Source organism: Bos indicus, chromosome 6, assembly GCF_029378745.1.
Source record: "Bos indicus isolate NIAB-ARS_2022 breed Sahiwal x Tharparkar chromosome 6, NIAB-ARS_B.indTharparkar_mat_pri_1.0, whole genome shotgun sequence".
Lineage (NCBI taxonomy): Eukaryota > Metazoa > Chordata > Mammalia > Artiodactyla > Bovidae > Bos > Bos indicus.
The window spans coordinates 5,157,941-5,182,948 of NC_091765.1; the positions used below are offsets into that span (position 1 = coordinate 5,157,941).

The 25,008-nt window shown below is 37.4% G+C and overlaps 1 pseudogene; it reads right to left on the reverse strand.

The window, feature by feature from the left end:
- The window catches only part of LOC139183573 (histone-lysine N-methyltransferase SETMAR-like), a 96,488-nt pseudogene that overhangs the window by 42,613 nt on the left and 28,867 nt on the right, over positions 1 to 25,008 (reverse strand).

The following is a 25,008-nucleotide window of genomic DNA, read 5'->3' on the forward strand; positions in this document are numbered from 1 at the left end:
TTCTTTTCTTAATTAAAATGGCTGGTCCCAAGCGAGCATATGCAACCATTTATTAACATCATGCCATGATGTAATGTCTATTTCCTATATTTGATCCAGTGCACTTGTGTTTTTCATGTTATTTTTATTGCTATGGCTAAGAGGCAAAGTCTATTGAATGTTCTAGGCAAACTCCATGTTTGTTTTTTTTTTCCTCTCAGGGTTTCTTTGTATATTTTATTCATAAAATACAAGGATTTTTCATATTAGTATACACTAGAAATATTTGACTGCCAGTTTATATTGCCTTTCTCTGATAGTGAACTATTGATATAAGAGGTGTAACAGAAAAGGTTTAGTTTCAAATAAACTTTGGCACTGGCTGAAGCCTGAAGCTTAATATCAGAGAAGTGGTGGGGATGGTTATCATGAAGAATTTAAGAGCTGGGGCCAAGCATATTTAAAAGAAATCAGAAAGGTGATTCTTACTGACCATAGATAATAAAAAGTAATATTTATTGAGAATATACAGAATGTCATGAATTGTTCTAACATGTTATAAATGTTTAACCATTTTATTTGCATAAGAACGCTATAAGGTAGCAGCTAATATTAATTAATCCCATTTATATATGGAAAAAAGTGGAGATTCTAAGAGATGTTTCCCAGACTCCCTTAGTATATGGTAAAGTTAGGATTCAAACACCAGCAGTGTGACTAAAAGAAAAGAAGAGAGGCAGGCAAGGAGGGAAGCAGGGAGGGAGAGGAGGAGGGAGGAAAAAAGAAAAGGAAAGAAAATGAAATTAAGGACATAGGTTGGAAAGAGAGAAGAAAGACATTATTTGTACATTACATGATCCTACTGGTAGAATTCCCAAGAAATTAAAGAAAAAAAAAAAAAAAAAGAACCAACTACTAGGAAGTTGTAGGATACATGATCAACACAAAACATACTTATTTTTCTATTTTCTAGTAATGAAAAATCTAAAAATAAAATTAAGAAAACAATTCCATTCATAATAGCATCAAAAAGAATTTGAGGATAAACTTTAAAAAATAAGTGCAACTGAAAACAATACACTTTTACACTGAAAACAGTAAAATGCTGCTAAAATAAGTTAAACAAGATCTAAACAGATGGAGAAATAATATGCATTCACTGAATTAGAGTACTCAATATTACCAAGGTGTCAATTCTCCCAAAATTAATATACAAATTGAATGCAATTCTATCAAATTGCTAGCAGGGATTGTTTTTGTTCTCAAAATGAACATACTAACCCTAATATGCCTGTAAAAATGAAGGGCACCAGCCCACACCAGTCAGAATGGCCATCATTACAAAGTCTACAAATGAACTTACTTACAAAATAGTAGAGTCCCAGATGTAGAAAACACATTTATGGTTACCAGGGGATAAGGGGAGGGATGTGATGGGAGATTGGGACTGACATATACACACCACAGTATATAAAATAGGTGACTAATAAGAGCCTGCGGCATAGTACAGGGAACTCTACTCAATACCCTGTAATGGTCTGTATCAGAAAAGAATATAAAGAAGAGTGGGTATATGTATATGTATAACTGATTCACTTTGTTGTACATCTGAAACTAACACAACATTGTAAATCAACTATACTCTAATAAAAATTTCTTTTAAAGCCTACAAATAACAAATGCTGGAGAGGGTGTGGAGAAAAGGGAACCTTCATCCATCCTACTGTTGGTAGGAATGCAAATCGGTACAGCCTCTATGGAGAAAGGTATTGAGATTCTTCAAAAAACTAACAGTAGAGCTGCCATATGAGCAGAAATCCCCCTCCTGGGCGTGTATCTGGACAAAAATATAATTCAAAAAGATACACGCACTAATGTTCACTGCAGCACTTTTTACAACAGCCCAAACATGGAAACAATCTAAATGTCCATTGATAAATGAATAAGGAAGCTGTGTATACACATGTACACACACAATGGAATATTCCTCAGCCATAAAAAACAGTGAAATAATGCCATCTGCAGCTTCATGGATGGACCCAGAGATTATCATACTTAGCAAAGGAATTCAGAATGAGAAAGACAAATGCCATATGATATCATTATATGTAGAATTTTAAAAAATAACACAAATGAACTTATCTGCAAAATACAAACAGACTCACAGACATAGAGAACAGACTTGTGGTTTGCTATACACTAGAAACTAATTCAATATTATAAATCAAGTATATTCTGATAAAAACACCTAAATTTTTTAAAAATTAAAATAAAAATTGTTTTTATATGTTGGATATCCAAGTGGCCTAGCTCTGTTGAAAAGATTACTCAATTCTGTATCTAGAAAATAAAAAGAAGATAACCAGATATTCTTTAAGATTTTTAGACTTGTTTCTCCTGAGACGCGTGAGGCCAGGCACTGTGGGGTATGTTCATATCTGAACTGACTCTCTGCCTCTGCTGTGCTAGGGAGTGGCCATAGTGACTTTAAGCAGAGAACTATTACAGCTAGTTTATACGCTGTTGGGAGAGGGAGAAGGGGGCATGGATGCTGTGGGAGCGAGCAAATGATTACAGGAGGAGGTCTGAATATGTGAGAGGGGTGGCACCAGTGAGGAAGTGAAAGGTTTGTTACTAGACAGCACACACGGGTCCCTGTGCCACTGTAATGGAAGGAAGGGGATGCAGGGGCATCAGAACATATGGTGCTGGCAGGGATGGGGTCATTCTTTTTTGCCATCTTTTTATTTAGTGAAAGAGGAGGCAAGGTCATTGGCTCTAAGTGGATTGATGACTTGAGAGAAAAGTGTGGACGTGTGGATGTGTCTTCCAGGAGAATCAAACAGTAAACTGACTATGGAAATTTAGGAAAATTGCTCAGCCCTGGTGAAATCCTTACAGTTTGCTGTCATAAATTTAAAGCATGCCCAGTGAGCACAATAGAATGCTCGTGAAGCAGATGGGATTTGTGTAACTAGGTCTGCAGTGTTGCCATTCCAGTGTGATGGAGAGGAAAGAGAGCAAAGGAATTGAGGATGTGTGTAAGGAGTGGTCATTATGATGCTTACGAAACCCAAGTTCAGTAGGGTTGAAATGAAATGAAATGAAATGAAAACTCATTTCAGTAGGAAATGAGAAGAGGGTGGACATTGAAAAAAATATTGAATCACACAATATGACATTCATCGATAGAAAAATTGTCCTACTGTAATGACCTAGAAATTTGGATGAGAAACAATAAGCACTTTTAAAACGCAAAATTGTGCTCAGAAGATGCATAGACAATCCACAGAGGCCAAAAATGAAACGTGAGCTGAAACTAGAATTGTAAGATAGCATGAAACCAGGATATACTGTGGATATTTCAAAGCTGAGGCCTTAAGTTTCAAAGACCATATTTGGGAAGGAAAGAAAAGTTATTGTAGGGATTGAAACTTAGACCACCACCTGAAGATGGAAGCTTTCAGAGACTACATCTCACTGAGGAGTGAAAGGGGCAGCTGGCATGAATAAATAAATGAATTTAAAATATAATTTCTTCTTGTATTAGAAAAAAACGTATAATAATCACTCAATATCAAGGGTAACATAAATATATTTTTAGGTCAACAAAACCAGAGATGTTTACTATTTATTTCAAGAAAACATATACCCCCAAAATATAACACACTAGAAAAATGGTGAAAAAAGTAAAATGGAAGGTAAACACAAGAAAAACTGCTGGATATACCAAAAGTAATAACATGCATGGCTGGGGCAGTTAAAATAGGATACAATTAAAATATTAAAAAGCAACAACAAAAATAGTAAAGGAAAGTGACTGGAATTAAATGATTTTTATTTTTTAGAGAAAGGGTAAAGACTTTGATTAAATTTAAATCTTACTAAAATAAATGCATTGTTAAAATTTCAAAGATTGGATACGGTATAAGGCATTTCAAAGAGCACAGACAAAAAGACATTAAGAGTTTAATTAGAAACAGGGCAAAAGAGAAATGAGACACATATAAAAGGAACAAAGAAAAAGCACAAAAGTGAGTAGAAGTAAATCCAAATGTGTTAGTATTAAGCTTAAATGTAGATGAATCAAACTGTTTTGGTAAGATTCAGTTATATATTGAAAAAATACATGGCTTATGTCATTTCTAAGACACCCTTCTAAAATGAAGACAGATATTTTGAAAGTAGAAAGACTGAACAAAAATACATATATCATGCAAATATTAACTAAAAGAAATTACTATGGTAGCTACATTAAAATCAGACAATGTAGTTATTATAGTGAAAGGAGTTATTAAGGAAAAGGAGATTACTTTTTATTGTTGCTGTCCCTAAAAGTGAAGATGAGAGTATCAGTGAAGAGAAACACTGTGTAAACTTGGCAAGTATTTCAGACCAAGCCTTTAGAGGTACAGCAGGTAGAAATGTCCGATAGAAGCACAGAGGCGCCAAAGTTTAGAAGAAGGGCTTGCATCAGTGAAGGAAGGCAAGGGGCCCTGCATCTGTCTTTCGAGCTCATAATCTTCAGAGGACTATACATGAATCATCATCCTTAGGGGATAAGCTAGATTCAGTTTAACCACAACTAAAAATAAATTCATATATGAGATTTTTTAAAAAGTGAACATAACATTATAATTTTGTGGGTTTTTTTTTTTCAATCAGGATTGCTAAAATGACACACTGAAAGAAGAAACATTCTCAGAAAAGGGAAAGGCAGATTTACTAAAATAAACGTATACAACTGAAATTGCATAGAAACATTAATTTCAAGTTTTGAATGCTATTTGGATAGCAATACTGAATACACTTTCCTCAAGGCATTTTTGAGAGCTACATCTGGGTGTAAAAGAGACTTCAGATTTAAAAAGAAAATGGTGATTTATCTTAAAGTATTTTTAAATGCTTTCTTCTTGAACTAATAGAAAAATACAAACAGCCTTTTTAAGACACAATTGTTTATAATAGCCAGGACATGGAAGTAACCTAGATGTCCTTCAGCAGATGAATGGATAAGAAAGCTGTGGTACATACATACAATGGAGTATTACTCAGTCATTAAAAAGAATATATTTGAATCAGTTCTAATGAGGTGGATGAAACTGGAGCTGATTATACAGAGTGAAGTAAGCCAGAAAGAAAAACACCAATACAGTATACTAACACATATATATGGAATTTAGAAAGATGGTAACAATAACCCTGTATGCGAGACAGCAAAAGAGACACAGATGTATTGAACAGTCTTCTGGACTCTGTGGGGCGGGGGGGGGAATGATTTGGGAGAATGGCACTGAAACATGTATAATATCATATAAGAAACGAATTGCCAGTCCAGGTTCAGGATACAGGATATAGGAAGCTTGGGGCTGGGGCACTGGGATGACCCAGAGGGATGGTATGGGGAGGGAAGTGGGAGGGGGGTTCAGGATTGGGAACACGTGTACACCCGTGGCGGATTCATGTTGATGTATGGCAAAACCAATACAATATTGTAAAGTAATTAGCCTCTAATTAAAATAAATAAATTTAAATTAAAAAAACTCAATTACAAATATTCAAAAAAAAAGACACAACAGTTGATTAATTTAATAATATTAGAATATTCGTTCATTGTGAAGTCATTAGAAATGGAGTGGTAAGTATATATTTAACCCTAGCACATGAAACGTTAATTAGATGTTCCTTAAATTCTTTCTAAAACAAAAAAAACTGATGGGTAAATGTCAAAAGAAACTAAAAAAGAATTGAATTCCCATACTTTTTTTTTTTAATTTTATTTTATTTTTAAACTTTACATAATTGTATTCCCATACTTTATATTTTGCTTCATTTCATGTGTTATTTTTTTCTAGGTAGAGAGATTCAATTCAGTCAGTTCACTTGCTCAGTCATGTCCGACTCTTTGTGACCGCATGGACTGCAGCATGCCAGGACTCCCTGTCCATCACCAACTCCCAGAATTTACTCAAACTCATGTCCATCGAGTCAGTAATGCCATCCAACCATCTCATCCTCTGTTGTCCCCTTCTCCTCCTGCCTTCAATCTTTCCCAGCATCAGGGTCTTTTCTAATGAGTCAGTTCTTTGCATCAGGTGGCCAAAGTATTAAGAGTTTCAGCTTCAGCATCAGTCCTTCCGATGTGTATTCAGGACTGATTTCCTTTAGGATGGACTAGTTGGATCTTCTTGTAGTCCAAGGGACTCTCAAGAGTCTTCTCCAACACCACAGTTCAAAAGCATCAATTTGTTCTTGCCTGGAGAATCCCAGGGACAGGGGAGCCTGGTGGGCTGCTGTCTCTGGGGTCGCACAGAGTCCGACACGACTGAAGTGACTTAGCAGCAGCAGCAGCAGCTTTCTTTATAGTCCAACTCTCACATCCATACATGACTACTGGAAAAACCATAGCTTTGGATAGAGAACCATTTTGTCTAAGGAATGTCTCTGCTTTTTAATATGCTGTCTAGGTTTTATTCTGTAAGACCACAATAAAAAACTTAAAAACTAAGCAAAATGAGCTTATGGTTGGTTAGGCAGTTTTCAGATTTCAGTTTATTAATTAATTCACCAGTGGTCTTTGATAATTATAAAATAGCTCAATATTTTTTGCTGAATTATGCATTAATAAATATTATTTTTTATTGCAGTGACCTTTAAGGCTTACCATTCTAAATGTAACCCAGAAACACAATCTAAGTTACCACATGGGAAATAACATAGCTAAAAGCATTAAAAAAATTTAAGTCTTTCAACTTAGGTGAACATAGCTCAAAAGGAAATTAATGCATTTGCTTGAAATGAGAGGCATTATCATTCATACTCAGGGACATGATTTATTTCTGTTACTATTTAGTGAAGTATTAAAAGCCAGAGGGCCAAATAAATATTTTTCAATTTAGTCAATTATTATATTGGTATCTGATTTCACATATAGTACTTCTTTAAAACTTTAAAAGTTCTTTATGTTCTTATTAAACATGGTTTAAGACTTAACTTAAAAAGTTCTATGACCTAAGTGCATGTGGTTGCTTCTGTGCTATGCTTAGTCCTCAGTTCAGTTCAGTCGTTCAGTTGTGTCCAATTCTTTGCGACCCCATGAACTAGAGCACCCCAGGCCTCCCTGTCCATCACCAATTGCCAGAGTTTACTCAAACTCATGTCCGTTGAGTCAGTGATGCCACCCAACCATCTCATCCTCTGTCGTCTCCTTCTCCTCCTGCCCTCAGTCTTTCCCAGCATCAGGGTCTTTTCAAATGAGCAGCTTTTCGCATCAGGTAGCCAAAGTATTGGCGTTTCAGCTTCAACATCAGTCCTTCCAGTGAACATTAAGGACGGATTTTTTTTAGGATGGACTGGTTGGATCTCCTTGCAGTCGCTCAGTTGTGTCCAACTTTTTGCGACCCCATGGACTGTAGCCCGCCAGGCTTCTCTGTCCATGGAATTCTCCAGGCAAGGATACTGGAGTAGGTTGCCATTCCTTTCTCCAGGGGATCTTCTCAAGCCAGGGATCAAACCTGAGTCTTCTGCATTGCAGGCAGCTTCTTTACTGTCTGAACCACCAGGGAAGCCCTCTAAGTTGCTTCAGTCCTGTCCAACACTTTGTGACCCTGTGGACTGCCAGGCTCTTCTGTCCATAGGGATTCTCCAGGCAGTAATACTGGGGAGGGTTGCCATGTCCTCCTGCAGGAGATCTTCCCAACCCAGGAATTGAACCCACATCTCTTACATCTCCTGCATTGGCAGGCAGGTTCTTTACCGCAAGTGTCACCTGGTAAGCCCCCTCTATGACTCACAGCGCCACATTATCCGTACTTTAGATCAATATAACACTCTCAAAAATCTAAATACATTTTACCTCTTTACAACAAGTCCAGAAATTATCTTCTCCATGCAAGCAAACAAGACCAAAATTTACATTCTCTAAGAAGATTTTACTAACCAGATGAGAGCATTTTCCTGTATCTCTAATCCTTGGGCCAGAATAATACTTTTGATGTATTAACATATGTTGATTTTGCCCATGGCAAAATTACAGCAAGGTTGAATGTAGATTAAGAAAAACAAATTTCTTGATTTTATTTTTCTTAAAAACTCTAAGTTCTCAGACTTCCTTTTCTAATTAGGATTAGAATGTCTCAAGAGACAATTGCTCCCACCTTAAAATATCAATCCACTCCAGTATTCTTGCCTGGAGAATTTCATGGACAGAGGAACCTGGCGGGCAACAGTCCATGGGGTCACAAAGAGTCAGACATTACCGAATGACTAACACTAAAATACAAAATTAGATAACCTACCAGATGATAGATTTTGCTAACTATCAGGTAGTTCAAGCTAACCCAATTGATATCGAGAAAACAATAAACTCTAACCAGGTAAGAGAAGCCAACAGCTGGGATCATCTTTAAAGGAGCAACAAGAAGAGCAGGGAAGTTCACTACATGTGGAGGTGAGGAGACACTAACAGAACTTCAGTGGGTGCGTGTGGATAAGCCTGACGGCCTGGAATCTCGGGGAGTACCCAGCCACAGAGGATATACAAGCCCACAACTGACATTCTCCTACAGACCAAACAAATTAATGAAGGTTGTTTACCACAGACTGGAAGCAGAGCAGAGGAAATGAAATAATGCCTCTCGGGATACATAGGCATTTTCCAAGTGTGATATAGTAGCCTGCTTAAAGAAGAGAGAAGGTCAAGAGACCTGAGAGAAATCCTTCAAGGTACACTAGGTCTTCACAGAAAACCAAGGTTGTGACAAAGGAGCTGAATTTCTGAAGGAAAAGTCCAGGACAAAATAGCACAAAGGACAGAAAGGGTAAATGCGATTAAGTATTATAAAGTTTTTACAATGGTTGTAAAATAGTATGAAATAGTATGTTACTTGAAATAACAGAATGTTTGAAATACAATATTAAAAAAATATTATTCATATATAATATATAGTATTGAAATGCTATATACATAAAAAGATACATCTAAAAATCAGTTTGAGATGTAAAACTGAATACAAAAATATCAGAGTCATCTAAATGATTCAAAAACTAAAGAACAAAGAAGGAAAGGATAAATGGAATTTTAAGAGAAAAGTTAGACTTAAATACAGTAATATTAACATCATTTAAATGTAAATGGACCAAATATTTCCTTTGAAAGGCAGGGATTTCCAGGCTCAACAAAAATACAAAAGTTAAATCAATGATATTTATAAGAAAAATATTTAAATGTAGAAATGTGGCAAACAGAATCCTAAAATGGTCCTGTGATTCCTGTCTGCTGTTGTTCAGACCCTTATGTGATCCATTCTCCTTGACTGTGGGGGATGGTGTGATTTGCTTGCAAACCGCAGTGCACAGCAACAATGCTGCAGCACACGTCTAAATAACCCATAAGGCGGATGTGGACTCGACAGGAATGCCAGTGTAACACCCCATGTGGTCTACTGGTAAAAGGAGTCACACAGTCATAAAAAGGACACCAAAAACTATGATGTGATTACACTGAATGGATGAAAGACATGCTTGTCTTTGTTTGTGTGTGATTGTGTTTATCTTTCCACTGTAGGAAGTCAGTAGATTATGTTTTTATTGAGAAATCAAAAAACATTAGTATATTCATGTTAAGTTGGTTCCCTTGGCTTTTTCTGCAAGTATTGGGAACTGTTCTTTAAAACTATGTACATGTAGAACTTTGATAAGATATTGCATTAGTATATCAGTATTATAGTAGAATGTACACAATCATTAAATACTTCTGAAGGACAGTATTAATGGCATATATATATATATATATATATATATGAATGCACATACACATTTGGCTTTAATAAAACACCAGAGTAATATACATTAAAAAAAATAACATGAAAAAAATTTAAAAAAATGTATTGTGGTTATTCTGAGTAATACTCTTTTCTGTAGCCTCTGGATTTTTACTAATGGACAATTTTTAAATCACTTTTGGGTTTCCTATTTGTTTGTCAGGGTTTGCATATTTCTAAATAAGCACACACTCACATGCATACACACACACACACACACACACACACACACACACTCTCACCACTCTGATTTAGGAATCTAAACCAGTTTCTATCCATAGCAAGGGAAGGTGACTGATGCAATCCTCAGCAGAACCGCAGAGAGGAGATTTGATTTTAAAGCACTGAGAGTCAAGTCTCAGAGGGGAAGTACAGTCTCTGTGTCACTGAGCGAGATCGCACATGGGGGACACACAAAGACGTCCAGGCTGGTCTAAAAAGAAGAGCCCAAAGACATACAGATGGCCAACAAATACATTAAAAGATGCCCAACACCGCTCATTACTAAAGAAATGCAAATCAAAACTATAATAAGGTATCACCTCACTCCAGTCAGAATAGCCATCATCAAAAAGTCTACAAACAGTAAGTGATGTTGAGGATGTTGAAAAAAAGGACCTCACTGCACTGTTAGTAGGACTGTAGATTGATGCAACCACCATGAAGAACAGTATGGAGGGTCCCTAAGAAACTAGGAATAAAACCACCACATGACCCAGCCAATCCCACCAGCGGGCATATACCCTGAGAAAACCGTAATTCAAAAAGACACGTGAACCCCAGTGTTCATCACAGGACTTATTTACAATAGTGAGGACATGGAAGTAATCTAAATGCCCACCCACAGGGGAGTGGATAATGAGGTTGTGGTACATATATACAATGGAATATTATCCATAAAAGGAATGCAATTGGGCCATTTTTAGTGATGTGGATGAACCTAGAGTCTGTCACAGAGTGAAAGAAATCAGAATTAGGAAAACAAATATCATATATTAGCATATAGATATATATGGAATCTAGAAAAATGGTCCTGATGAACATATTTTCAGGGCAGGAGTAGAGACCCAGATGTAGAGAGACTTGTGGACACAGAGGGGAAGGAGTGGGTGGGACGAATGAAGAGAATAGCACTGACTTACATGCACTGCCATGTGTGAAATAGATAGATAGCCACAGGAAGCTGTTGTGTAGCATGGGAGCTTAGCTTGGTGCTTAGTGGTATCCTAGAGGGGTGGGACTGTGGGATGGGAGAGGGAGATCCAAGTCGGGGGATATATGTACACATTTAGCTGATTTAGGCTTCCCAGATGGCTAAGTAGTAAAGAATCCACCTGCCACTGAAGGAGACGTAGGAGATGAGTGTTTGATCCCTGGGTTGGAAAAGTCCCCTGGAGCAGGAAATGGCAACCCACTCCAGTACTCTTGCCTGGAAAATCCCATGGAAGAGGATTCTGGTGGGCTACCATCTATGGGGTCATAAAGAGTCGGACACGACTGAACATACATAGCTGATTCGCACTGTTGTACAGCAGAAACTAACATAATATTGTAAAGTAATTATATTCCAATATTAAAAGATAAAAAAAAAGAGTCCAAGAAAGACAAGGGAGTTCAGACAATATATTTGGCAAACAGCTTCAGCCAATTCAGACCCAACTGCACAAGCTCCTATCCATGGTGTGCTGAAAGCCATCAATAATCTGTAAAACAGAATAATTTTATAAAACAGAATTCTGTTATCAGGGGCTACTTTTATGTTCATTACTGATTTTCTTGAAAACAAAGAGCAAGTGACTCTATTCTCGACCCAACAAGCATCGTTTAAGCATAACCCTGACTTTCATATGTGAGGGAAAAAAATCAAAAGATTATTTTCAAAGTGCTAAAGCACACATTTTTTTGTTGTAGTCTTATGAACAGAAATATTTGCTATTGTAATTGTTTTTGTTGCTCTATTTCCCTCTGGAGAGATCCAAGAATATAATACATACTATGTTTAATGGCAGAAGTCTCCAAGAAAGACATTAAAAGTAGGTACCACGAGACCTGAGAGGAGGAGGTGAAGAGTTTACCAGCAGTAGGATTAAAAGAACCGGAAGACACTTAAACCATTGTCGAGAATCGTTCATTGCTGGGTCAAAAAGGAATCGGTTCTTGGAAGTCTGTTTTAAAAATAACTCATTGGTCAATAATCATTCTGATAATCTTTTTATTCCTTTCAAACCAGAAAGAGCAACTGATCGCTCTTAACTACTTAAGGTTTTTAGCAATGGAAACTAGAACAGCCTCCTTTTCATTTGTTGCTCTGAAGAGGCAATTCTGAAGCAAGAGCAAGAACTTGGTTTTTGTCTCATGTTCATGAAACGTTTTCTACAGAGTGAAATTAACTCAGAAGTTTGTCAAACAGCAATTCTCACTGCAAGCCTGAGGTAAATGAATATGTGGTATGCCTGACAGCTACACTGAATTCCACTAGTCCTCACACCACTCGCCATTTAAAAAGACAACATCTGACCGTTTCTTGGAGTGATGGCAAATTCCATTTGGACACCTGTGAGCCAGATGTGTGTAGCTACACATGCAGCCTGTTATTCTGCCTGCAATATTTACCACAAGCCACTTCTCCCCTTTGGCTGAATTGAGAGAGCCATCAGAAGGCACTACAACGCAAACGTTTTTTCTCAGTACTCTTTTATCTTGTCATTCACATGTTTTCAGTTTTCCTTCTAACTCTATTTTTACATAACATCTCTTATTCCAAATCCACAAGTCATTTCTTTTTCCCTTACTTAACAGATTGAGAACTGGGGATTAATTGTGGCATTTAACATTTACTTTTATTTTTAAGATGTATGCAGTGATTAATGGAAGGGTATTACACTTCATTTTCCCATTGGATCAATCATAGGCAAGAGAACAAATAGACCTTTTGAAGTCCTAGTGAATCTACTCCAAATCCATTGAAAGTATTAGACCACATCTATTTTTAAACATTATTTAATATAATCGATTTTTCATGTTAAATGAGGGGTTGTTCTTTCTCACAAGTCTGGAAGGAAAAGTCACAGAGCAGATGGACATTAAAAAATGGAAAGATCAAAGGGTGACATCACTGGGACTCAAGGTCCAGGAGTAGAGATCCAGGTGGACACCAGAAGGATAAAGTTAATATATTTTGCTGCTACCAAAAGGCAAGAAGACCAGAGCAAACACAGCTACATATGCAGAAATCCTCTATCAGCTGTTGGCAATTTGCTTGGATTATCCCAAATGGCTTGCTTAAATCCATGTCATATAATATTACCACATGAATTCATGGTAGTCCTTGTACCAAATCAATGTGCAAAGTTTTAAAATAAGCTGTGAATCTCATGTCAAAAGTATTTAGGTAATATTACTGGGTTAAGTCCCTTATAGATTACCAAGGACTAATTTTAGCACTATGTAATTCCATGGGTTTCATTTTCAGTATAAAAAGTTGAATTTATTATTTACACAATAATAGTTTTTAAAAAAAATCTTTTATTGAACACAATGTCAGGAACTAGTTTAAGTACTTAACATGCATTTTGTCTCTTAACTTTCACAACAGTTTTACGTGCAAGGTACTAATGTTATACTGATTTTGAAGATACGGGGAAGACTGAAAATTTAAGTCATTTCCTAAGCTAGTCCAGCCAGCAAATTGTGACCCTGAAACCTAGGCTGTTCGCTTCTGGAATACCTGCAACCACACATGAAGGATCTGGAGTAGTACTGTAACTTAATGACATTTTCATGAAATTCGTCTTATTAGTAGGTAGAAGTTGTGCTTCTTAATGATCATTATATACACATTTCATCAAACTTGTATTTGACCAAGTAGAAAAGTAGATTGTCTCCAGGTTCTTTGGACATATTATTCTATTTTTCTTCACTATAATATCAATAATATCTTGCTAGATTTAAATTCCGATGCTTCCACTATCATGGGTTAGAGCCACTAAACTAAGAAAGGTCACCAAGTCCCTTCATTTCTGAGAAATGTAATTTAACTAAAGAAATTAATTAGTGAAATCCACATGTATGTTCGTAATTCATTGTACATTGCAACAATACACACAGATGGACTTTATACAAGTAAATTCTGATATATTAATAATGGAAGTAGAAATTAGAATTTTCTAATCACTTCACTCAATTATTGAACTATCTTCATATATACTGTATTTTATTTTAAGTTTAAACAGGATCCTTTCTGTGCCAAATAAAAGTAAAAATAAAAATAATTTCAGATGAGCAATCATTCTTCAATTATATGTCATCATATTGCCTCTCATGTGGTACTTATAAATCTAACAAAATAAGTGCTACATACTTCAAACAAACAGATATTCTTTGAAACTCAGGGCTAATAGTATATAAGAGGCACACGAGAAGCTGGGAACAGTCCTCAGGGTTTCAGATTTAGTAGGACTAGAATGGGATCTAGGAATTAGTATTTCTAGCAAATACCCAGGTGATGAAGCTGCTGCTGGTTTGGGACCATACCTTGAGAATCACTGGTTTAGAGTACTGGGAAAACTCCATCATCTAAGGGGAAGTCTCTAGCCTTGGATCTTATCTCCCCTCTAATGATCCCCATAGTTTTTGTTTTCATTTTTATTTGGTCTCTTCCAGCACCTTTTTTCCTCCTCAAATCTCATTGATTCACCTCTTACTGTTGCTTTAGGAGATGTATGTTGTCACCCATTTGGTCCCATCTTTTTCCTGTATTGGCAGTGTATTAATTACCGGATGGGGGAAAATCCTCACTTTAGACTAACCTCAGGATAAAACAGCCACAATCAGACCCTGCCAAATTCAAACTCACACGTTCTCAATAAAGCCTCAACCTGGAAACTTGGTCAGAGCCCCCTCCTCTACCCTTTCCTTGTTCCTCGTACTCTTTCTCTATTGCACATACCATGATTCTAAATGATGTGTTTCGGTGGTCATTTTATTTCTGAGTTCCTCCCATTAAGCCTGTGAAGTCCAGGAAGGCAAGACTCCTATCTGGTTTTATTTATTATTGAACCCCTAGAGCCTGACAATTAACACTCAACATACACTGAAGGCCCTGTTGATATTGTACAAGGATCTCTTAGAATGGGAAGCATGGAAATAGGGATGCATTTTTTTTACTGCATACTTTCATAAGCTTACATAATCTCTTAAACCATGCCAATACACATACTGAAAATCTGGGACAAGCACACACATTTAGGAAGCTATTCTCATTAACAAATATAGCATCGCATCACGACTGCAGCTGAAAATGCTCCTTGATGAGAAGAATCAATTATGTTTTCTTACCTGCCTCTTCTGCATGGTCTCCCTTAGACCTGTACTGCTGCTAAGTCACTTCAGTCATGTCCGACTCTGTGTGACCCCGTAGATGGCAGCCCACCAGGCTTCCCCGTCCAGGGGACTCTCCAGGCAAGAGCACTGGAGTGGGTTGCCATTTCCCTCTCCAATGCATGAAAGTGAAAAGTGAAAGTGAAGTCACTCAGTCGTATCTGACTCTTCGCGACCCCATGGACTGCAGCCCACCAGGCTCCTCCATCCATGGGATTTTCTAGGCAAGAGTACTGGAGTGGGGTACCATTGCCTTCTCCTTTAGACCTGTATTAACCCCTTAAGATTTATGTGAATTCCATTTTCCTGACTTCCTTGTTTCCCACCTGAGTTACTGGATTTGAGCTGTGGATGTAACTTCTTTTTCTGCTTCCTTTATTATATCGGGGCATTTATCACTAAGGCTTTCTAGCTAATTTTTCCAAGTTTATCTATTCTAAGTTTTATACTATTGTCTTTCATTTATATTTCCCTTGATGATTTACTTTTTTTCTTTGTCTTCTACTTAATAAGCATGCATCCTTGAGCTGTCAAGGCCTTCTCAAGAGTCTTCTCCTTCCAAGAGAAACGGGGCAATGTGCAAAATGCCAGGGATGTAAGATGATACTTTGCCGTTAGCAAACTTTAGGAAAATTATTAAAGAGACGGGAATACCAGACCACCTGACCTGTCTCCTGAGAAACCTGTATGCAGGTCAGAAAGCAACAGTTAGAACTGGACATGGAACAACAGACTGGTTCCAAATTGGGAAAGGAGTATGTCAAGGCTGTATATTGTTACCCTGCTTATTTAACTTATGTGTAGAGTACATCATGCGAAATGCTGGGCTGTATGAAGCACAGCTGGAATCAAGATTGCTAAGAGAAATATCAATAACCTCAGATATGCAGATGACATCACCCATATGGCAGAAAGCAAAGAAGAACTAAAGGGCCTCTTGATGAAAGTGAAAGAGGATAGTGAAAAGGTTGGCTTGAAGCTCAACATTCAGAAAACTAAGATAGTGGCATCTGATCCCTTCTCTCCATGGTAAATATATGGGGAAACAGTGGAAACAGTGTCAGACTTTATTTTCTTGGGCTCCAAAATCAGTGCAGATAGTGACTGCAGCCATGAAATTAAAAGATTCTTACTCTTTGGAAGAAAAGATATGGCCAACCTAGACAACATATTAAAAAGCAGAGACATTACTTTGCCAACAAAGGTTCCTCTAGTCAAAGCTGTGGTTTTTCCAGTAGTCATGTATGGATATGAGAGTTGGACTATAAAGAAAGCTAAGCATTGAAGAATTGATGCTTTTGAACTATGGTGTAGGACAAGACTCTTGAGAGTCCCTTGGACTGCAAGGAGATCCTATCAGTCAATCCTAAAGGAAATCAGTCCTGAATATTCATCAGAAGTACTGATGCTGAAGCTTTGGCCCCCTGATGCAAAGAACTGATTCATTTGAAAAGACCCTGAAGCTGGGAAAGATTGAAGGCAGGAGGAAAAGGCAATGACAGAGGATGAGATGGTTTGATAGCACCACCGACTCTATGGCCATGAGTTTCAATAAACTCTGGGAGTTGGTGATGGACAAGGAACTCTGGTGTGCTGCAGTCCATGGCGTCACAGAGTTGGACACAACTGAGTGACTAAACTGAGCTAAGATGATTCGTAAGTTGGTAAAAATCCAATAGTGAGTTTAGATCTCAATGCAGAAGATGACCTTTCATACCAAATATACAGGTGTTCCCAAGCTGCAATGAACAATTGTTTCATCCTTATGAAAAACTCCCTCTCTCCTTTAATGGCCTACATTTTCTAACTTTCTACTAGTCAGAACTGGGAGTAAGTGATGTTTTAAATTTATTTTTCTCCATCTTATGTAATGATTCTTGTGGAAGACTCCCAATTAAGTGCTCCACTTTGTAAAATAGCCAGAGAAAGTGAAAGTGAAAGTCACTCAGTCGAGTCCAACTCTTTGTGACACTATGGACTGTACAGTCCAAGGAATTCCCCAGGGCAGAATACTGGAGTGGGTAGCCTTTCCCTTCTCCAGGGGATCTTCGCAACCCAGGGATCAAATCCATGTCTCCCGCATTGCAGGTGGATTTTTACCAGCTGAGCCACAAGGGAAGCCCAAATAACCAGACATAAAGCAACAAAAGATGGAATTATCCTGGAAAATTTCATTGTTATATAAATGTCTACACAGCCACTGAAAATACAGAATTTCTGGAACTTCTGACCTGCAATGGTTTTATGACATTAAAACTAATTTTTACAAAGTTTTTATAAAATGAATAATGATTATGGAGGGAAAAAAATGTTTCCTTGGCCAACTCATGTTACTTAACTGCCAACTGAACATACAATGCTGCCACTGATGAAATCTCACACTTTAAATGAATGCATGAATGCCTTTGATTTGACCATATTTTTTAAAATAATATTTATGAAGACTTAACTTCACAAAATATAGTCCTTAAATCTCTTCCTCTGTATTTTGTCAAATTTACAATGTAAAGGAAAAAAAAAAAAATTAAGCAAAAGCTTACCACTACATTGACACTTAAATGTCTAAAGTCTAAAAGATCTGATGAGCATTTATAAAACATTCTGAAATTAACTGATATGATTAGCAATTAATCTAAATTGATCACCTTTCAATGGTATACATGAACCTAGAGTGGGAGTTACTGATAATGCCTATTGATAAATATATTGCTTTTATTTTTCAAATAATATAGGTTCAAGTAATTGATTCTCTTAAAGAATTTTCTCTCATCTCATTTCTTAGTTTGTATCCCTATGCCTTCATTGTTTAAAGTAAAAAGTAAATTTTATACCACTCTTATCTTTTTCCTTGATGACCTGGCATTGGAGACTGGATATCATTTGTCAGTCCTGGAAATTTATACTTATAGTTCAGTGAAAGAAGTCTCACCTCAATGTGATAATTCTATTTTCAAAAATATTTCTATGGTAAGTTTCAAAGAACTTTGAAATTTAAAAAGCTAAAATCATGGCATCCAGTCCCATCACTTCATGGCAAGTAGATGGAAAAACAATGGAAACAGTGACAGACTTTATTTTCTTGGGCTCCAAAATTACTGGAGATGGTGACTGCAGCCATGAAGTTAAAAGATGCTTGTTCTTTGGAAGAAAAACTATGGCAAACCTACACAGGGTATTAAAAGGCAGAGACATTACTTTGCCAACAAAGGTCCACATAGTCAAAACTATGGTTTTTCCAGTAGTCATCTATGGATGTGAGAGTTGGACTGTAAAGAAGGCTGAGAGCTAAAGAATTGATGCTTTCGAACTCTGGTGTAGGAGAAGACTCTTGAGAGTCCCTTGGACTGCAAGGAGATCAAACTAGTCAGTCCTAAAGGAAATCAACCCTGAATATTCATTGGAAGGACTGATGCTGAAGCTGAGGCTCCAGTACTTTGGCCACCTGATGTGAGGAGCCAACTCACTGGAAAAGACCTTGATGCTGGGAAAGACTGAAGGCAGGAGGAGAAAGGGACAACAGAGGATGAGATGGTTGGATGGCATCACCGACTCAATAGACATGAGTTTAAGCAGGCTCCAGGAGATGGTGAAAGACAGGTAATCCTGGCATGCTGCTGTCCATGGGGTTGCAAAACATCAGACACAACTGAGTGACTGAACAAGTTTCAAAGAAAGAGATGCTTGTGGACATCAGCAAATATTTGTAGAAATGACATATGTTGATTCAAAATATATACATTTCATGTCTCTTTTGCTAGACTGGGAGAAACAGACCTTGGACTGGGCAGACGGTAATGCTGAACAGTGCCATGTACAGTATTCTATGACATGACTCAGAAAGCAGGAAAACCCCTGGAATGAGAAGTGCTACAGGTATTTAAAGTCTGAAATTATGAGACATTTTCTCATAATTTCATTTTGCTAGAGTGCTCATAGTTTTTTCACTTCCTCACCCATACTTTCTCATCTAATTCTCTTGATTCTAACCAGGAACCACAAAGATGTCCAATGCTCTACACACACCTATCTGGAAGAAAGAAACTCCATTCACACTCAGAGGGAGCAACTGGACAAATATAACATCCCCAAATGAAACAACCAGACCAGAACAAGATTAGTGTCATTGCATTTTCAGGCCCTCTACTATTGGTGGGGTCCTGTGAAAGATGTAGAGTAACTTATATGCAGAGTACATCATGAGAAACACTGGGCTGGAAGAAGCACAAGCTGGAATCAAGATTACTGGGAGAAATATCAATAACCTCAGATATGCAGATGACACCACCCTTATGGCAGAAAGTGAAGAGGAACTAAAAAGCCTCTTGATGAAAGTGAAAGAGGAGAGTGAACAAGTTGGCTTAAAGCTCAACATTCAGAAAACGAAGATCATGGCATCTGGCCCCATCACCTCATGGCAAATAGATGGGGAAACAGTGCCAGACTTTATTTTTCTGGGCTCCAAAATCACTGCAGATGGTCACTGCAGCCATGAAATTAAAAGACGCTTACTCCTTGGAAGGAAAGTTATGACCAACCTAGATAGCATATTCAAAAGCAGGGACATTACTTTGCCAACAAAGGTCTGTCTAGTCAAGGCTATGGTTTTTCCAGTGGTCATGTACGGATGTGAGAGTTGGACTGTGAAGAAAGCTGAGTGCCAAAGAATTGATGCTTTTCAACTCTGGTGTTGGAGAAGACTTTTGAGAGTCCCTTGGACTGAAAGGAGATCCAACCAGTCCATTCTACAGGAAATCAGTCCTGAGTGTTCTTTGGAAGGACTGATGCTAAAGCTGAAACTCCAGTACTTTGGCCACCTCATGCAAAGAGTTGACTCATTGGAAAAGACTCTGATGCTGGGAGGGATTGGGGGCAGGAGGAGAAGGGGACGACAGAGGATGAGATGGCTGGATGGCATCACCGACTCGATGGACATGAATCTGGGTGAACTCCAGGAGTTGGTGATGGACAGGGAGGCCTGGCTGCAATTCATGGGGTTGCAAAGAGTTGGATATGACTGAGCAACTGAACTGAACTGAACTGTGAAAGATGAAGAATGTTGTCCTTTGCTGTGAACCTCTTGCATGGCAGAACTAAGCTCTCTGATCATATAAAATACAATAAAATGAATCTTACACATAACTCTATTGTGTATCTTGAAGCTTTTTTAGTTATCAAACCCGCAATCATAGGGAATTTCAGTGCTTATATTACCGGTAAACACTACCTCTTTGTAATGCAAATCAAAACTACAATGAGGGATCACCTCACTCTGGTCAAAATAGCCACCATTGCCATTCCCTTCTGCAGAGGATCTTCTTGACCCATGGATTGAACTGGATTCTCCTGCATTGCAGGCGGATTCCTTACCATCTGAGCGACCAGGAAAGCCTCAACAAGAAGTCTACAAATAATAAATTCTGGAGAAGGTGTGGAGAAAAAAGCAATGCTTCTATACTTTTGGTAGCAATGCAAACTGGTACAACTATAAGAACAGTACATAGGTTCCTTAAAAACTAAAAACATAGTCACTATATGATCCTGCAGTCTCACTCCTGGGCATATATCCAGAGAAAAACATAATTTTTAAAGATACATGCACCCCAATGTTCACAGGAGCAGTATTTACAACCCAAGATACGGAAGCAACCTAAGCGTCTGCGGACAGATGAATGGGCAAAGATGTGGTATATAATGGAATATTACTCAGCCATAAAAAGAATGAAATAATGCCATTTGCAGCAGCAGAGACAGAACTAGAGATTATGCTAAGTGAAGTGAGCTGGATACAAAAGGGCAAGTATATGATATTGCTTATATATGGAATCTTAAAAAAAATCATACAAACAAACTTATTTTCAAAACAGAAATAGACTCACAGACAGAGAAACAAACACATGGTTAACAAAGGGGAGAGGGGAGAGGTGCCCTATGAGTTCAAGACTAAAATATACACATTACTAGTGTACATAAATATAAAACAGACAGCCAACAAGGACCTAGTACATAGTACAGAGAACTTACTCAATATCCTGTAATGATCTATAATGGAGGACAATGTAAAAACAAAAAATATGTATTTACAGATATGTGTATAACCGAATCACCTTGCTGTACACCTGAAACTAACACAATATTGCAAATCAATTATATTTCAATAAAAATTAAAAAAAAAAAGCTACCTCTTTGCCCACAATTTTCCTGAGTATCCACTCCTTTGTCTAGAGCCCTGGTTATCTAGGTGGTATCATGTGATACCTTTTCTTCCCAGCTAAATTGTTTAAGGAAGGAATGAATAACCAGTCTAAGAGGAACTACTTGTAGGCTAATTTGAGACACTAAGATTTTTCTCTCTCAAATATTTGAACTAAGAAATAAACATTAGGTGATTTACTAAGCCAAATCAAAATTGTGGAGGATCAGAATCTGATTAGAAGGAATAGGTCCTCATCAAATGGAGAACCCTAATTGGATGATTTTTTTAGCTTATTCAAGAGAAGTACTGTTCAATTATTAAGAAGTTATAGTGCACATGAGTTTTATATAATTTTTCCTTAAAACAGATAAAATAATAAATAATTATTCAAGGATCATTGCTCAGTATTTCAAGTGGAGTCACAGATGTTTTATTTTCAGAAAATAATATTATAAGTAACAGGATGACATAGGAAAAATTAGTGGGATTGATGTCAATTGCCTCTTATTAATTATGTGAATACAGAGAAGTTACTTAATGATTTTTTGGCTTTATTTCCATGATCTGCAAAATAAAAGGGATGGCATAACTGCCCTCAAAGATAACAGTTTAAAGGCAGATGGAAGTCTGTGACAACGTTTGGCAAAGCAAGCCACAATGCTGATTTGACATTTCCACTCTACACTCAGTGAAGCTCCTAGTATCTAAAAAGACCACACAATGAAAAAAGATAAGGAGAAAAGAGTAAGGAATAACACAAAAATATGAAGCAGTGTATTCACAGAGTAAGAATTCGGGAGAGTACTTTTAGGTAAAATGATTTTAATCTCCTTCAGTTTTCTTCTTTTAAATGTCTCTTATTTTCCTGATTGAGCAAGAGTGATGTGTGTTATGGTTAATGGGTGCCTTCAGTTTGCAAGCACATTTGATTCTAGAGCAATTTAGAGATGAGGCAATGAACAAAGCGGGGGCTGAGTGCTTGACTTGCAATAACAGTATAGTTGTATGGGCTTCTGACCCTGGTTGGTATTAGCCAGGGTTTTCCTAAATTCCACACACCCATCCACTCTCAGCTTCCTATTCTCTATATATGTAGCACTTTTAAACAACCTGGTGTACCCCTCTATGACATATTGTTCATATGAACTATCCATTGGTCTTGCACTAGAGTGTGAGTCCTTCAGGATCGAGTTTGCATCATATTCACTTTTTATCTCCATCACCTTACCTAGTCCAGTGTTTGTTACTCAGTGGTTACTCAATAAATAATTCCACAAGTGAATTATCAATGTTTGAAGAACCAGAGTGGAATAAGAAATGATCCATGAAGAGGAATGAAATGGACTTTTATGTTTTAGTCTAGGAGGTCCAGCACAGGGAGGAAAGGAAGCATGAATTTTGAGACAGAAATACAAGTCAGGAATAAAAAATATGACAATAACTAGAGAACGTCTTATCCTGCAACTCTTGGGAAACCAGGAGTAGTAGAAGATGAATGTTTCAGTTAGAATGTTTCCAGTTGCAATAATAGTAACTATAGTAACTCTGTAGGTTCAGATTAAAAATATACTATACACTTACCTCACATATCAGAATTAGGATACAAAGGTACTTCAAAGCACTGACTTTAATCACATAAATAGTTCACCAAGGGTCATATTTTAGCTCTAATACCCAGAATATCTTCACTTTTGACTTCAAGCTTATCCTTCATGGTGACGAGGTACCTTACAAACGAGGTGTTTGTGTCAAACACCTCATAGAATGGACTCCAGAGTTAGGAAGAAATAGTTTTCTTCAATATAATATATAGACTGTTCCCTTTCCCCAAAGATATTCAACAGAATCCCCTTCAAAGATTTTTGGCTAGAACTGAATCATGTTCTGATAACTAAACCAATCATGGGCAAGAGGAAAGGGATTACTGTGTTTCACTAAAACTAACCATGATTTCCAGCCTGGAGTTAGGGAGGTATCCAATTTCTCCTGAAATACATTATTCCTAGATTCATGATCAAAACCTAGGTTCCATACACAAGATAGTTTGGAACCTCTGTAGCACAGGTAATCAATAGTGACCAAGTGAGAAATCCAAACACCGAACTTTTGTCTCACTGAGCCTGACAAGGAATTATAATGACTCTAAACTTCAAAGGTCTCATCATTTTTACTAAAGTGGTATAACAGTTAATCAACTATCCTATCCATTTGGGCTGAGTGTGTGTCAATCACATTCCATCACAGAAATGGCCAAATCAAACCATAACAGAAATGGCCAAAATATTCTCTACATATGCTGGGCTTTACAATTAGGCAACAAAACTATCATCTAGTGTGTTGATATCTAAGTCTTGGCCAAAATTACATTCTTGGCTATGACCCACAGCATGTATTTTAAAATCTTGGCACTTGTCATATTTGAGCAAGATCTTCTCATGCAGTTCGTATGATTAATGAAGTTCTAATACAGAAATTTAGAGGAATTGAAAAACATATTCTTGCCAAGAACAGAATAGACATTCCCTCTTCTAATCCAGTCTCTGAAGATAAAAAGTGAATTGGTCTTAATATGAAAAATACTGTTAATTATAAACATATTTCCAACTCAAAGTGTTTATCAACTAAGTGACTCAGGCAGAGTTAATTATTAGCAGTATCAAAGGATGTTAAACTATATACAGTTTAGGAAAGAAGATTTTACTTGGTGAATTATTTTTTAATTAGTTACTTAGTCAAAGGCAATTTAAAAAAAATTTTTAATTAGTGGAAAATTGCTTTATGATGTGTTGTTTCTTCTGTACAACAATGCAAATCAGTCATAATATATATATGTGTGTGTGTGTGTGTGTGTGTGTATATACACATATATGTGTATATATATATATATCTCCCCTCTCCTCCCCCATCTACTCTCTATGTCATCACAGAGCACCAGGCTGGGTTTGCTATGCTATGTAGCAACTTCCCACTAACTATCTATTTTACACATGATACCATATATATGGGCTTCTCAGGTGGTGCTAGTGGTAAAGAATCGCCTGCCAATGCAGGAGAAGCAAGTTTGATCCCTGAGTCAGGAGGATCCCTTGGAGTAGGAAATGACAACCCGCTCTAGTATTCTTGCCTGGGAAATCCATGGACAGTGGAGCCTGGAGGGTTATAGTCCGGGGTGGGGGGGGGGTCACAAAAGAGTCAGACATGACTCAGTGACCACACACACACACACTGAATAGCAGTTCTAGACGGTAACAGGAAGAAAGGGATGAATGTCCTGGTCATTTTACAATCCTCACTCCTGAACAATGGATGCAGTGGCCTACCCAGGAAGAATCACCAAACGTCAGAACCAGGAATAGGAATGCTCAGTGCTGGAAAAGGGCATTTGTGTTGCGAGTCTCCACTGTGAACCTAAGCAGCTCATTAGATTCCCCTACGTGAGTGTTAAGGGAGAAAGTTACTGTGCTAAACTTTCCTTTCCCTAAGTCCCCTGGTACCATGTGCAAAATGGTTTGCTTTTATAAATTACTATTTTTAAACATATGGTTTAAAACGAAAAAAAAAAAAGCTTTATCATACTTCATACTGAGGTTGATGTGGACACTGTCTGATGTTCTGGAGGGACTTCAGGAAAAGCCA